Below are 17138 nucleotides of genomic sequence, written 5' to 3' on the forward strand. Positions count from 1 at the left end.
CTCACATAGACTGGATCCAATCTTAAAAGCTAACCCAAAAATATTAGTCTCTCTTTGGGTTGTTAGTCCTTCCTTTCTCCCCACCCCCTGTCCCCACCACCAATCTAGGGTTTGTTCCAGGAAATCTCCAAATATAGCTTATGTGCAGTTTGTATCTAAATTTCCACAAATGTGGGTAGCAGAGTTCCCAATTCCTATATAAGCACACAAGGTAACAAATATCCTGCATTGCAGTCTTTATTTCACTTCACAAAAAATACAGAAGACACAAAATAATTCACATAAGCCCAAAACTAAATGTAGAAAATATATAAGGTGATTAATAAAAGCCTACAAGCAATTGATACAACTGTCTTACCTCTCTGATGGATCCTGCCTTTCCATAGGCTCTTAACTCCCAGTCAATTCTCTAGACCACTTATGGAAGAGAAATACACTTTGAAGGCTGATAGGCAGTATCTTGACATTCCAGTGAGTCTCTCTTCTACCACAGAGAAATCCCCAAACACTTTAGATTTCCCCCAGAAGGGAAACACACATTGAGGCATGCTAGATAGACAATCTATCTCCTTTCAAACCTTCACTGTCTGAATAACTCATCAGAGAAGAAAGTCTAGGCCTTTTGCTTCCCCAGCTGCAAAATTAGGTGGTTCTGTTCTTTCAAAGAAGCAGGCTTCTCAGGAAATTTCTCTTCTCTGGAAAGAATTCTGAACCCCAAACTCTTGAACTTATTGTCACTTAAGAAGAGACCCCAAGTGGAACTGCCCAAGAAATCTCCCTTTCCTGGTCAGAAGACTAGATTACAGAATTGCATTGCCTAGGAAATCCCCTTCTTTGCTTAAAAGAGTAAATTCCCAAATTCTAAAACTTGGGTTTCTTGGAAGTCAATTCCAGAGGCAGGTGCTGACTAATAAACTTCTTCTCTAAGTAGCTAGGATTCAAGAATCAGGATGCCACTTAAAAGGAGGCTAGGGTTCAGTAATAACATGATGCAGGAAATTTCCCAAAAGACTGGGGTTCAGGAACTCGCGTTATCCAGTCAACACGGGCAAGCACATACCTACCTCTCCCTCTTGTCTCCACAAAACTACAGTTAATGGCTTCTGGGGCAGAAATCACTAGAAGAAAGGAAGAAGGGAAAAAAACAAAAACCAAGAAGAGACAAGTGGTCTAATCGTTTTTTTTTTAAATAGGTCAGCAGAGAGGAAGGGCTTCTCTCACAAGAATCTATCCTAACAATGAGACAACTAATTTATATTGGGGGCAGGCCCAGTAACTGATGTCCATTCTCCAAACAGAAGCTGATGAGAACATATGTAATTCCAGACAAAGATTCATCCCACCATTTCCAAACTTATAAAGTTGATTGGGGCTTTCCCTTGATCAATCCCTTACAGACCTAAAGATCGTATTATCCTTGTTTTATCTAGTCCAACTTCCTTCTTTCTATAAATATCCACAACGTTCAATAGGATATCATGAAACAAATTTCCTACAACACTTTGTAAATAAGAGTTCCAACTTAATAGCTATTAGTCTTCAAAACTACAAACAGTCCGGAATTCTAAGATGAAAAATAGTTTAGAATACTGAAGAAACAATCAATGATAACCAAAAAAAAGCAGCCGATCAGCACTGTCACTCCAATGGGGGCCACTGTCAGGGCCATGGCAAAGCACAAGCAGTTCCTGCTCCTCATCCTGCCCACAAACCTCAAATTTAAAGGCTCCTTCACAGATATAGTCACTACAAATCTTAAACTTCCAAGCCCATCAGACAGAAAAGTATGTTTCAAGGTGAAGACAACAGCATCTCATCAGTATTGTGTGAGGCCAGACAGTGGAATTATTGATTCAGGGTTGCCTGTAACTGTTTCAGTAATGCTAGAGTCTTTTGACTATATGATCTAAATAAGAAAAGTAAACACAAGTTTATGGTACACGTGATTTTTGCTCCATCAAACACTTCAGATATGGAGGCTATGTGGAAAGAAGCAAAACCTGATAAACTGATGGATTCCAAATTAAGATGTGTATTTGAAATGCCCAAGAAAATGATAAACGGATCAATATGGAGCCTAGCAAAGCTCTTCCACTGAAGGCATCTCAACAAGATGGACCCATGCCAAAACTGCATTGTGTTTCACCCAATGATACTGAAAAAAGAAAACTAGTGGAAGAGTATAAAAGACTTCAGGAAGAAATGATGAAATTATCAGGAGAAAATCATCACCTGAGAGATGAAGGTTTAAGACACAGAAAGGTAGCACACGTGAGTAAATCTGGATCATGCTCAAACCATGTCTTTCAGAGAGAATGTCACCAGTCTTCCTTCACTTCTTGTTGTAATTGCAGCCATTTTCATTGGATTCTTTCTATGGAAATTGATCTTGTAGAATGAAGCATGCAGAGTGCTGTTTCCTTTTTCTTTTTCTTGACCAGAAAAAGATTTGTTTACCTACCATTTCATTGGTGACCATTTGTGTGTGTGTGTGTGTGTGTGTGTGTGTGTGTGTGTGTGTGTGTGTGTACAGCATCATAATAGGCTTTGCCTTTAATGATCTCTCACGGTTAGAAAATACAATGAAAACAAACTGTTTGGCTACTGGACAAATTGTATGTTATCAGATCATGGATAGCAGGTATCAGTTGCACATTCAGTCCTTTATGAATTCATAAATAACTGTTCTTTCTTTGTGGTTTTAATAAGGGGGAAAAGCAGCCAATCATAATATTCGTGTAATCCAAAAACAATATATGAGCGATCATTCTTTGATATTTCATAAAATAGTGATTATAATATTACAGAATGTAATTTAAGCAAACAGAATAAAAATATGACCAAGGTTTGACAAACCTACCTAGTCTAAGGCCACATCAAATGTATGTAATGGTACCTTATCTTGGAAGCTAAGTTGGATTGGTTCTAGCAAATTCTTCAATGGAGACCACCTGGGAATCCCAGGTGCCATAGACTGTTTTATTAGGAAAAGAAAGTAGATCAGTTGAGTGCTGAACTAAGAATAAAAAATTGAGTTGTAGCCCCTTGACCTTAGGAAAATCATTAAACCTTCCTAAGGTTTCACAAGGAAATGGAGGATTTTATAATGACTAAAGAGGTTGATATGGAAAGGTGGGAGACTCATCAATCAACACACACACACAACACACATATATGTACACACATATACATGCATACATATATATATAAAATTATATATACAATATGCATGAAATCAAAATGCTAAAAAGATAAAAACAAGGATTAAGTAAAAATAACTATAAAAGAATAGGACTTTCTTATAGTAATAGTGTCAAACAAAGAAAAAGATTAGTTTGGGGAATGTTAAAGCTTAAAGACACTGAGGCTGGCCATGGGTAGTGAAGAAAGAGAAGGAGAAGGAGAGGAGGAAGAGGAGGAAGAAGAAGAAGAGGAAGAAGGAGGAGGAGGAGGAGACTGTTTAAAAGCTATGTGGGTAGAAAGAAGATCTAAGAAGTACGGTCTCTGCTCAGAGTGGATAGTATAATGAGTCATAATAGATATTAAAGAGGTTTGACTTTTCTGATGATCTTAAGCCATTCTGATAGATTGTAAACACCTTGAAGGCAGGAAGTGTTACATTTTTTTCTTTATATCCCTAGTCCCTAGCACACTGCCTATTATAGAATAGGTTAACAAAATAATTATTACAACTTCTCAAAATTTTTCCTATTTTTTTCCTAATAAAACAATACTGTGTTGTCTCTAGCTCAGCACCTTATACATAGTAGGTGGTTAATAAATACTTTTTTGGATTGGATTGGATTGGCCTGGATTGGATCAAAATAATGGTATTAAGACTCAGAAAGATAGGGGGAGAACCTCATGATTTGAAATATGAGGAATTCTGTTTTATTATAAGATAGAGCAGAGATCTTAATCCAAGTTTTACTTCCTCACATGGGGAATAGGAAGAAAGAAAGCTCAGCAATATATAATATATATATACAAGGAACTATTTGAATGAAAAAAATAAAGAGGATGCAGAAACTCTGTGCAAGAACCCTGAGTAAGAAGGAAGGTACCTCCTTTGTTGTTTTTGTTCACTTGTTTTAGTCATGTCCAACTCTTCAAGACATAATTCAGGTTTTCTTGGCAAAGATACTGAAGTGGTTTGCCATTTGCTTCTTCAATTCATTTTACAGATGAAGAAACTGAGGCAAACAGGATTAAGTGACTTGCCCAGGGTCACACAGCTAGTAGGAGTCTGAGGCCAGATTTGAACTCCAGAAGATGAGTCTTCCTGACCCAGGCCCAGTGATCTATGCAGTATGGTGCCACCTAGCTGCCCCATGATGCCTCTTTTACCTAATAATAAATTCAAAGTACCTGATAGACAGGCAAGGCAGTGTAGTAATCTGATTTACTTTCTGACAGCTCATTAAGATGATTTCAGTTCTTGAGGATTCAAAAGAGAGAATTTCTCTTCCCTTCAAAGAATTTAGAGCTAATATTGAGAAATCATCTTAGTACAAGGGTTCTCCGCCTGGGGTCTGTGGATTTATTTTTTTAAATATTTTGATAACAATATTTCAATATAGCTGGCATTCTTTGTCAATCTATGTATTTTATCTTGTACATTTTCAAACATTATTCTCAGGAGGAGTCCATTGGCTTCACCAGACTGACAAAGGGGACCAAGGACACACAAAAAGTTTAAGAATGCCTGATCTATTCCAAAGCCCTTCTTTTACACATGAGAAAACTATAGGCCAAAATTAATTATGCTATAGTAACAGTTAGAGGGTCAGGATTCAGATCCTGGTCCTCTAATTCCAAAACATGATGCTTTTTCCACTTTACCACATGGATAACAAGGCTTCCTAGAATTTTTATTAGAAATTCTAAATACTCCAGCAATCATTTCCAGGAAACACAGCCTCTGCCCACAGTAATGCCATTAATGATTAATACATCCTACTTGGTAACATGCTGTTTATCTTTGAGAAGTTCAATGCTTGTTAAACTAATTAAGCAATAGAATTTGGAGAGGATGCAGTATTTACTTTATCTGTTTTTCCTATTTTGTGCTTCAAAGTTTTCATTAAAAATCCAAACTCTCATAAACTCTTTGAGGACAAGGAGCTAAAGTTTTGGAGAAACCTTCCTAACATGTTTTTGAAGGTACACATGGCTAAAAAAGAAAGAGGTTTCTCCTCTTAGAAAAACAAGCAGAAAAAAATCTTGGCAACAAACATCTCCATTGAATGTCTGATATCCAAGCTATGCAGGGAATTGACAAAAATGCCTTATAAGAGCCAATTCTCCCCTCCCCATACCGGTCAAAAGGTAGGAACAGTTTGCAAAATTTTAAAATGTCAATTATCAACAACCACATAAAAATGTTCCAAATCACTAATAAAAACCACTAATTAAAATAACAGATTTCATCTCACACCCGAACATAACTATAGAGGGAAATATTCAGTGTTGTAGGAGTTATGGGAACACAAACATACCGATGTATCATTGGTGGAGCTATAAATTAGTTCCATTGTTCTGGGACTAATATGAAAGAAAAGTTACTAAAATGTTCAGAGCCTATAAAACCAACAACCTCACTATGAAGCATATACCCCAAAAAGAAAGGTTTGATATATACCTAAATATTAATAGCAGTTTTCTTTGAAACAGCAAAAAATTAGAAACAAAATTAATTTCATCAATTGAGTCTGAATAAATTGTGATATAAAAATATAATGGAGTATTATTGGGCAGTAAGAAACAACCCAGGTGAGAAATTCTGAGAAATGTGGGGAGATTTGTATAGTATACAAATAATATTATAAACTATATACAGAATAGGGAAAAAAAAGCAGAAAAGGGGGATGATACATATGATTATTAGAATAATTTAAGTGAAAACAACATTAAAAGACATCAGAAATCAGATAAAATGCAATGATTAATCTTGATTCCAAGGGACTGATATGAAAAACAATGTTAGATGACATACTATGAGTGAGTCATTTTACATAGCTGATGTGAGTACATTGGTCACTGGTAAAAGTTAGTTTTGGTGAATTGTTTTTCATAGTTATAAGAGAATGTTTTGATTATTAAATCAAAGAAGATACAAAACAGAGACAAATGGTCAATGAAAGTGCTTACCACTATTGTGGAGGAATCTAGCCACTGCATCCTGAGCCATTACCAGTCATCCTTTTGTCTTGCCACTCAACCTCAGTGGCTTTGGAAGAGAGAGTGAGGTTGACAACTTTGTGCAACTCTATCTCACTTAAATCCAATTCATGCACAAGTCAAGAAATCACCCTGTGATGTTACTGGTTCTCTTCAAAAACAAAGGATAGACCACAAAAACAAGTAGAGAAGGGACTCCCTAGAGTTGATGAAGTTCTTTAAATGCTCCTATTTTCAGGTGTCATTGTATTTGTTACATTGTCTTTAAAACATTGCAGAGCCATCTAGATGAGAACCATAATTGTTCAAGAGAGCTTGATCCAACTATTCACAAATGAAAAACCAAATGGGTGAAGAATGCTTATTGTCTAGATAATAACACAAAGCTGAATGGGCAATTCACAAGCTTATCCATCAACTCCGTTTGTGTGTGTGTATCTTGGATAGACACTGCAAATATACAAGTCTGTTGTCCCAAAGCAATATAGAAAAAAAAAGTATACTGGTTTGCATTTGAAGAGTTGTCAAAGTTCATTTAATACCCCCAAACATCTCCACAAAACAAAGGGCCATCTTCTTAAAACCAATATTCTTCAAAGTTGTTGTATGACCAGAAGTCATATAACGATATTGTTTCTGGAGAACCAAAATTAAGGATCAACCAATGGTCAAAGGAGAAGTGAATAATGGGTATGAGCACTCTGCAAAACGTTACTGATGGGGGAAAAAAAAACATTACTGATGAAAATGATACAGCAGAAGTGGCAAATGGGATGTCATCAATGAAATCTATGACTGGAGAATAAAATAAGCTAGTCATGTGGCCATTAGAACTAGTGATTTACAGACCAGCTGCAGGAATTCTACTGAGACAGAATGCAAAGACTATCAGTGCTTGGTGACAGCAATAACTTGGTACCTGCTACTAGGAGCCATATTGCACCTACAATGGTGTCAGGTTCTATAACATGTGAACTTTTTGTGTGAGTTTTATGGTTCCTTGAAACTTCTCCCTGTGATATTAGAAGCCTAGAGAATGAGTCTTGTCTGTATGTGTACATTACAGAGAGTGAGGTCTTTGACAAGCCCCATTGTCCATGGCTTGTGAAAGTGGACTCAACTGCTAGCAACAGGGAATTGGTTACTATCAATTAGAATCTCCCATTGATGATATAATTTTGACCCCCAGACTCAGCCAAAGAGAGTACACCCAATTAGTCTTGATTGAGAATTGAGATATCATGAGTGCTTCATCATAATGTTCTGAAGGCATGTGGCTCTTAACAGGTGTTAGGATCAAATGAGGTAGTGTATGCAAGAGTGCCATATAAATGAAAGTTATTCTGATTATTCCCATAGCAATGTGTAGCGGTGCACAGAGTATTTTCCAACTGTTAAATTAAGAACAAGTGCTAAAGAAACACAGTTATTTTAAATGGTATGAATATGCATCCTAAACTAACTCTGAAATACACATTTTTCCCTGACAAACTGTTGCTAGCCAAATGCATTTCTCAGTTTCTTGTGCTGAATTAATGATATGTAATTAGAAAACCAAATCATTTTAAATTCCTTTACTTGAATTTTCTCTGTTTGATAACACAGGATCAATATTTGTATTTTTTTTGTTCTGTTTTTTGTTTGCTTATTTGTTTCTGTTTTCAGAAAGAAAACTTAAACAGGAGCATGATAAACTTAAGACTGACTACATAAGACTGAAATAGATCTCTAGTAGTATCTTTTGTGTCAAATCCAATCTCTCTACTTTTTGCACTTTCTTTTACTTTTTGTTCTCACTATGTTCCCTTTTTACGTGTCTGGCCACTCTGTCTTGATCTGATTTGCTGGTTCATCTTCCTCTTTCCACCTCCCAAGTGCAGAGGTCCTTTATTCCATCCTATGTGTTCTCTCTTCTTTCTACACACTCACCCTTGGTGAGTTATACTGCAGAAGACTCCTAAATCCATAAATCCAACGGTGATCTCTCCACTGAGTTCCAGTTATGCATTTTCAGTTATCTTCTGGATATCTCCACCCTCATGTCCTGCTAGCATCTCAAATTTAACATGACCAAAATTGAATTTCATCATCCTTCCCAAAAAAGCCTACTCCTTGTCTAAACCTGGAGGAGGGATAGACTTTTTGATATGAAAGACATTCCAATCCTCTCAATCATCAAGGTTCAAAACCTGAGTCATCTTAAGACTTCTCTATTCCTTACCCTCCATATCCAAACATTTGCCTAACACAATCCCTTACACATAGCAGGCACTATATAAATGTTCACTGGATTAATCTTATTGATTATGCTTCTATAATATCTCACATTGAGCTATAACTAGGGAGGGGTAACTAGATAGCTGTCATAGGGTACCATCATCTCAGGTGTTCAGAAGCATGCTTCTTCACCAATGGTCCTCTAGTCTATCACCCCCATACCTTATGGACCTCGACAGGCTCTTAGCCATATGGCACAATCACTCTTCCTCCCCATCCCCATTCCCTTCCTCATCTTTTAAGTCCTACCACCATAATATCTGTATCCTGAGGCTGGCTTCCTCTGCACTACCACACATTCCCTATATGTCATTTTCCCTTTTCTACCTTTTCCCAAGGGATTGGAAGGTATCATTCATCAATCATTGATCATACAGACCATATTCTCTGGGCCATACCTTCTATGCTTCACTATGATAGACTCACAATATGATATCTTCCAGGGGAAAGATCCATGACATTCTTCTTTTTCATAGAGAGAAAACCTAGGAGTCTCTCTCTCTTTGCCCTACCTTGAGGTAGTGTCCCAGGGTCTCTGTGCCAAGATCCCTCCACTCAATTAAATTTGTCCTAAGTGTCAGAATTCCTAATTATAGGACTCTCATATCTTCTTCACTTCTTCACTCATGTTGCCAGTACCTTAGCTCACTATCTATTATATTTGCTTCTTAACCTTCGTGCCTCCAGATTCTCCCTACTTCAATCTACCATCGAATCTTCCTAGCTCCCAAAAGAATCTTCCTAATGCACAAGTCTGACCACATCACATCCTCACTCAAAAATTTTCAGTTGCAGCCTTTTGTCTATAGGATTAAAATAAATGCTTCTTAGCCTGATATTTAAGGCCTTTCACAGTCCAACTCCAACCTGCCTTTTGGACATGCCTTATCCATACCCTTTGTGAGTTTTTTTCAGATTTAAATTTCAGGTTTCTGCTTTTTCCAAGCTAAAGAGCCTTAATTTGATAGGCCACCATTGCACAGCAACATCTCCACCCTTTTTATTATAGAATCATGGAATATTAGCACTAGAAGGGAATCTTAGAAATCATCTTGTTCAATTCCTTTGTTTTACAGTTGAGGAAACTGAATTTCTGACAAGTGATTTGCCCAAGAACACATAGTAAGCTAATGGCAGAGCGGGGACTAGCCCAGGTCTCTTACTATAACTCTCAATTCAATTCTCTTTTGACACCAAATAGTCTCTCTTTGTTCAGCCTAAAGAGTACCATTTTAGTGATTTTCTTCTACACCTTAGCCAGTTCTGCTATCTGTCTTTCTCAGGGCCTGGCAACCAGAACTTCCCTCAAGATTCCAGTTGCAAAATAGCATAGTTGTGTTTTAGATCTCCCAAACATAATTAGGTGTACTGGTCTGCAAATGAGCATCTGACACCAGGTTAGACAGGTTAGAGTGCTACAAAAGGGATGGAATAAGCCATTTTAAGTCTCATCCCCTAGAAATACTGCCTCTATATTTCTATTCTATTCAAAGTTTTACCCATTCAAAAACTCTGCTCAGAGGATCAACCTTTCTTTTTGTCTGGTCAGACAAATAATCTGACCCTGGCCACGTTGTATCTATGTTTTAAGATCTAAATAGAATTTAGATTATGCTGCTGAGGAACCTGAACAAAATGAATTTTGTGGCTTTTAAATGGTTTGGGTTTGGGTCTGAGACCATGATTTAGTTTAAGGAAAAGAAAATGCCAAATTCTGAAACTGATTCAAAAGGAAAGAAAATATAACCATCTTTCCCTAGAGCAGATCCCCTAGGTTATCATCTGGGATATCTGTAATTGGCAAGGAATTTCATCCATATTTTCTGGCCTGCCAGCCTTACCAGGTTTCCTGGTTGGATTCAGTGAGGATCACAAGACCAAGAGTTTCACAGAGGATCAGGAAGAGATACCAAGAGGAACACTAAGGACTTCCTACCTGACCCTTTGTATATCTATTTTTGGGGGCTATGAGATTTATGAGTTGAAAAGAAAGCATCTAAACCCCACCTAAAGCCACCCTGGGAAAGAAAACATGTAAAATGGTGTCAAACTCCCACTTGCTACCTCATCTCCTTTTTTATTGGGTTCTGAGATCAAAGACAGGTGTCCAGGCCCTCCTTTGGCATAGGACAAACTCTAATGGTCCCCCAAGGACCCTTCCCACAGGGTTAGAATCACAGTATAAAGTCCAGCACTTCTGCTTGGCATTGTCCAAACTCAGATACTTAAGGGAACAGGTAGTAGATGTAAATTCTTCCTCTTAAATCTCCTTTGGCTGTCCTCTCCACATAGAGGAAAGAAAATTAGGTATCAGGAATAGATTTGAATTATCCCACAGTTTCTGGAAGTAGATAACAAGCCAAACTTTAATAATGAACCTGAGTTACACAATGAAACCAGGGCAATCTCTTGGGATCACTTGTATAACTTGCAAATGCAGAAAGTAATATTATAGCTCGTGGGGGAAAAAATATATGGCAGATACTTGCCAACCTGATATTTTTAATAGTAGACAACTATATGGTAAAAGTTTCTGACTTTTTATTGTGTAAAAAAAGTCCTTTTCACAGAGCCTTAGAGTTGGAAAGGATAGCAGAGCCCAATCTATACCTGATTGAGAATTTCCTATGATAGCCCCAACAAATAGTCATTCATCCCTCACTTGAAGAGCTCTAATGAGAGGAAACCCACTACTTCCAAGGCAGTACATACATACTACTTTAGGATATATCTTAACTGTCAGGAAGTTTTTCCTTAAATCAAGCCCAAAATATGTTTTTCTAAAACTTTCATTCACTCTTCCTAGCTCTAGGATGAACTTGAACACTCATGGTCCCTCTTCTGCACAGCATCCCTTTAGTTACTTGAAGATGGTTATCATATTCCCCTTCCCTAAGTCTTCTCTTCCCTTGGCTAAACATCCCTCATATCTTTCAGCTGAAAAATATAGAATAATCTTGATATTCTTTAGCATTATGGTCATATTCTTCTGGCTGCCCTGGAACTTACTATTATGCTTCCTAGAAAAAAACACTCAAGTCAATGCATAAAACATGGTTTGACCAAGGAAAAGTATAGCAGGGATATCTTCTTATTCTAAACTAAGCCTCTTGATGCAATCTAGTTAACGTTTGTTAACTGCTGATTTATACTGGGCTTGCTGCCCACTAAAATCTTAATATCTTTTCCAACAAACAATTCAATTTGCCCAACCACATCTCTGCCATCTTGCATTTGTGATGTTGAACTGTTGAACTCAAGTATAAGAGTTTAGTTTTATCCCAATTAAATTTCACCTTATTAGCTTTGTGCTAGCGTTCTTGCTGTCAGAATCTTTTCAGACCCAATAGAACATAAACTCTTTGAAGGGAGAGGTTATTTCACTCGAGATCTTAGGATCTCTAGCACTTGAGGATGTGTTGGCAAATGTTTAACAACTGGCTCTGGGCAGAGGGAGGGCAGAGAATGACACATTTTTAAGCTTAATCTGCACTATTAGTATTTTCCGTTCACTTTCTTAGGTTTGGAGTCCAGGGGTAGGTAGCCTGTGGCCTTGAGGCCTCATGTGGCCTTCTAGGTGCTCAAGTATGGCCCTTTACTAAATCCAAACTTCATAGAACAAGGACCTAGAAGGCCACAGGTTCCCCACCCCTGGTTTAGACAGTTAACAAAATAATAAACCAAGCCCTGGCTTAGAGTGTTTGCCAATTTCTGAGGTAAAACTCAGCGAGTAAATACACTGAAAATTTAACAATCATCTCTTCAGGAAAAAAAAAAGCAGTCTAAGACACCCTTGTGACAGCATCTGGCATTGGCAGCTAGGTGGCACAGTAGACAGAGTGCTAGGCTTGGAGTCAGGAAGGGTCGTCATTCTGAGTTCAAATCTGGCCTCAGATGTTTGCTGTGTGACCTTGGACAAGTCACTTCACCCTGTTTGCCTCAATTTCCTCATTTTTCAAATGAGCTGGAGAAGGACACGGCAAACTACTCCAGTATCTTGGCCAAGAAAACCCCAAATGGGGTCATAGAGAGTGGAATATGAATGGAACAACTCAACAGCAACCACAAAGGATTTACCAATGATTATTGACTGATTGATTGATTGACTCTGTAGGTTGCTCAGTGGATAGAGCACTGGGACTAGAGTCAAGAATACCTAAGTTCAAATTCAACCTCAGACACTTACAGCTGTGTGACCTTGAACAAGTGACTTAACTTCTATTTGCTTCATTGTCTTCATATGTGTAATGGAGATATTAATAGTACCTACCTCCCAGAGCTGTTGTGAGGGTCAATGAGATAACAGTTGTAAAGTGCTTAAAAGAGTGCCTGGCATATAGTAGGTGCGATATTAATGTCCAGTGTGTTAACTATTCCTCCTAGCTTGTGTCATCTGGAAATTAAATGTATGCTGTTTCAGCCTTTATCTACAGTATTGATAAAATTGTTTAGCAACACAAGACCAAGTGTGATTCGGACACTCTACTAGAGACCTTATTACAAATTGACATTAAACATTAAGAACTACTCTTTGAGTTCAGCCAGTCAACTAATTCTAAATCTGTCTAACTATACTATTGTCTAGCTCACATCTCTCTCCCTTTTCCCTAAGAATAACATGAAAAATTGTCAAATGCTTTGTTAAAATCTAAGTAAATTATATCTATATTGGTTCATCATTCTACTAACCATCAAAAGAGTAAACAATTAATCTGACATGATCTATTCTTGGCTCTACATAGTTATAAGATGATAACTAGCCATTCTTTTAATAATATATTCTAGAATTTTCCCAAGTCTTGAAGTCAATTTCACTGACCCAGAGATCTCAAACTCCACTTCTACCCTTTTTATAGAAACTCAGGACACCATTTCCTCTTCCCTAGTCCTGTACTATTTCTATACTAGGGGGGCATAGCAAAAAAGAGTGTCAGGAGTTTGAATCCTGCCCCTGACACTTATCAGTTGTGACACTAGGCAAGTCATTTAGCTTCTTTCTGCCTGAGTTTCCTCAACCATAAAATGGGGATAATAATAGCCCCTACATTTCAGGGTAGTTGTGAGAATCAAATGAGATAGTATGTGTAAAGCACTTAGTAAACCTTGAAATATTGTATGTTGTTGTTGTTCAGTCATTTTTTGGTCATGTCCAGCCCTATTTGGAGTGTTCTTGGCAAAGTAACTGAAGTGGTTTGCTATGTCCTTCTCCAGTTCATTTTATAGATGAGGAAACTGAGGCAAACAGGGTTAAGTGACTTGTCCAGAGTCACACAGCAAGTAAGTGTCTGAGGCCAGATTTGAATTCATGAAGATGAGACTCCAGGCCAGGTGTTCCCTCCACCATGCAATCTAGGTCTTTAAGTAAAGGCTGGAGGGTTTGCTTGTTAGAAATGTTGTAGAAGGGATTCCTGTATAGGAAGTAGGACAAAGATTTCCAAGGTACCTTCCAACTCTGAGTGTTAGTGAAACAAATACTTGGATACAGTTGAATCTTTTCTTTTTCAGGATAAACATTCCCATTTTGCTGTACTGATTCTCCTGTAACTTGATCCCAAGGCATCCTGTTCACCCTGCTCTGTATACTCAACAGCTTATTCATGTCCTTCCAAAAATGTGGTAGCTGGAACTTAACATATCACTAGAATTGTGGCACTGGAGAAGATTTTTGAGAGTCCATTATACAAGGAGATCAAGTCAATCAGTACTTAAAGAAATTAATTCAGACTATTTACTGGAAGGTCAAATACTGAAGCTAAACTCACTTTGGTCACATAATGAGAAGACAGGACTCATGGGGAAAAGACCCAGATGTTGGGAAAGACTGAAGGCAAAAGGAGAAGGGGATGGCAGAAGATAAGATGGATAGATAGTGTCATGGAAGCAATGAACATGAGCTTGAACACAGTAAAGGATAGAAGGGCCTGGCATGCTACGGTCCATGGAGTCATGAAGAATTGAACACAACTGAACAATCAAACAACAAGTCAGTGTGAGGCCACTCTGCCAACTCCTCAGATCCTTTCTCATTCTTTTGGACTCTGTTCTTTTTTCTTTTCCGATAGACTTCTTAGATGTATAAGGAGAAGAATGAGTCATTTTTGGAAGAATATGTAGATCGCCTATTATGGACTGATAGAGGTTAACCTTGTTAGTGGATGATTTTGCCCATGTTACTGAAGATACAGAAGGAGTTCACATATGACTGAGACCTTTTTTTTTCTACTTCATCTGTCTTATGAATTACCATGGCCAAAAATATAATTACCTGGTGACCAATCTTCTAGTAAGGAGCATCTCTGTAGCTGGCTAGGAGACAATGGATATAGTTTATATTTTATTTCATTTTATTATGAAATTAATCCTATACAAACCCCAAAATTCTATTATACAAAGAACAGAAAAGAGGATTATGTTTGAACCCCCAAACTTCTGTTATATAAAACTTGGTTTTTTTTAAATATACTTTAAATTTATCAAAGTCATTACAAAATTGCCTATTTATGTCCCCTTCTGAATTTTTTATCTTCTTACATTTTAAATGCTTTATAAATGTTTCTTTTTTTCATCTTTACCACTATGCAACAGCTTGCCCACCCCATAGAACACTAGGGTTTTGTAATAAATAAGTTTAGTCAAGTAAAACAAGTTATCACATTAGGCAGGTCTGAAAATCCATGTTTGATTCTGCACCTCTAGGCCACCATCTCCCAGCCAAGAGACAGGAGACATGTTTCATCATCAGTCTTCCAAAGTCATGATTGGTCGGTCATTGCACTGATCAGACTTTTGAAGCCTTTCTCTTAAATTATTCTCTTAAATTATCGTGGTCATTGTGTAAGGTTACCAGGTCCATATCAAAAGCCTTTCCTGCTTGTCCAAACCTGTTAGCCTTCAAGAAACCAGGATCTCCTTCCCCTCTCAGATAAAGCATTTTAGTAGAACTTTGTGAAGACATGAATTTGCTCCTCTTAAATGTATTGCCAGTGGTGTCGGCCTATTGAGCTAGCACATGAATGTCAAATTCTGGAACAGACACTATGGATGAATAAAGATTGAATAGGAAGAAGGAAGTAGACTGCACTACATCTGGAAAGTTTATGTTGAGCCTCTGACAATCCCAGTTTGCTTCCCAACCCCAATTTTTTTTAAAACCAATGTTTTCCTGGTGATGGTATATGGTTATGAATTTTGGAATTTCTTAATCTCTGTAGAATCAAAAAAATGTAAGAAATGACAAACTGAGGAATTCAGAGAAATGCAGAAAGATTTCTTTGAACTGTTGTAAAGTAAGCAGAACCAAGAGGATAATATGCATAATCACTACAATAATGCAAATGAAAAGAATGCTAAAAATTAAGCCAAACATTAAATGACTAAATGATTAATCTTGACCCAGGGGAATTATGAGGAATCATTTTCCTCCTTGTGGTGGAGAGGTGGAGGGATGGGTGTGACAAGTTTAAAACATGGTGCATCCTGTCAGGCTTGATCAGTGTGGGTTGGTTTTGCTTATCTGTTGGTCTTTCTTACAACAAGGGGCTCATTTGTAGGGGAGTAGAATCTATCTGAAAATGACTATGTTACCTAAACAAAAGGCAGCAATAAAATATATTCTCTTAAAAAATAAAAAAAATACTCCAAGGAGAAGGGAGAGAAGCTGTGAGCACAACTCAGCTGAAACATTCTGTGGCTTACAGTCTTAGAAAGATACTTTGGCCACCAAACACTTAAGTGACTTGCCCAGGGTTATCATTGTTGTTGAGACTTTGTGACCACATTTGGGGTTTTCTTGGCAGAGATAAGGGAGTAGTTTGCCATTTCCTTCTCCAGCTCATTTTACAGATGAGGAAACTGAGGTAAAAAGGGCTAACTGACTTGCCCAGAGTCACATAGCTAGTAGGTGTCTGAGGACAGATTTGAATGTCAAAAGATGAGTCTTCTTGACCTCACACCTGGCACTCTATCCGCTATACCATATCTACAGTTGTCCAGGGTTACGCAAGCAATATTAGTCTTACATGATTGCCTGAGGACTGAGATTAAGTGACATATTCATGGCTACATAGCCAGTAAACTGCATTCTGATCCTGCATTTCCTGAGAAAATGCAGATCAGAAAAGGATGTGGGCTAGTCATGTTGTCATGTAGAAAGATCAAGGAATAACATGGGCATCCAAGAGCTGCACTGGTAGCCATGAAATATAAAAAAATTAAAAAAAAAACCTAGAGAAAGAACTCTGATATGTTGAGTACATCTTCTGTTGAAGTCTTACAAGAGAATATGGGTAAGAACTACAGAGGATTAGAAGGGGTGCGTGGGTTGTAATCTATACCAGTGGAGGGAATATTCACATCAATGAGATCACAGATCCATTTAATTAAGTATTGGAGTATGTTTGGTACTTTGTGCTGTTTTCTTCCCCCCTCAATGTGAGCTCTGTAGTTGCCTAGGAAGTCACACCCTAAGAGTGAGGTCCAAAATGTGACCCAGAAGCCTGAGATAGTTGGGTAGAACAAGAGGGAAGGTCAAGAAAAAAAGGCATACTGCTTACTGGACCCAGAATGTATCTATTACTTTTGCCATACCAATGAGCTAGAATCAAAAGAGGCTTAGAAATGAGAATTTGTTGGGAAGAGCCTCAGAGATCATAGATTTCAACAGCAAAGAGGAATCTAGAAGA

The 17138-nt window shown here is 37.7% G+C and overlaps 1 pseudogene; it reads left to right on the forward strand.

Annotated features, from left to right (window-relative positions):
• Window positions 1–1505: 1505 nt before the first annotated feature.
• On the forward strand, window positions 1506–2395 carry LOC110198496 (vesicle-associated membrane protein-associated protein A pseudogene; annotated as a pseudogene).
• The last annotated feature ends 14743 nt before the right edge of the window (window positions 2396–17138 follow it).

The sequence above is a fragment of the Phascolarctos cinereus genome, unplaced genomic scaffold (genome assembly GCF_003287225.1).
Source record: "Phascolarctos cinereus isolate Bilbo 61053 unplaced genomic scaffold, phaCin_HiC Scaffold_7;HRSCAF=346, whole genome shotgun sequence".
NCBI lineage: Eukaryota > Metazoa > Chordata > Mammalia > Diprotodontia > Phascolarctidae > Phascolarctos > Phascolarctos cinereus.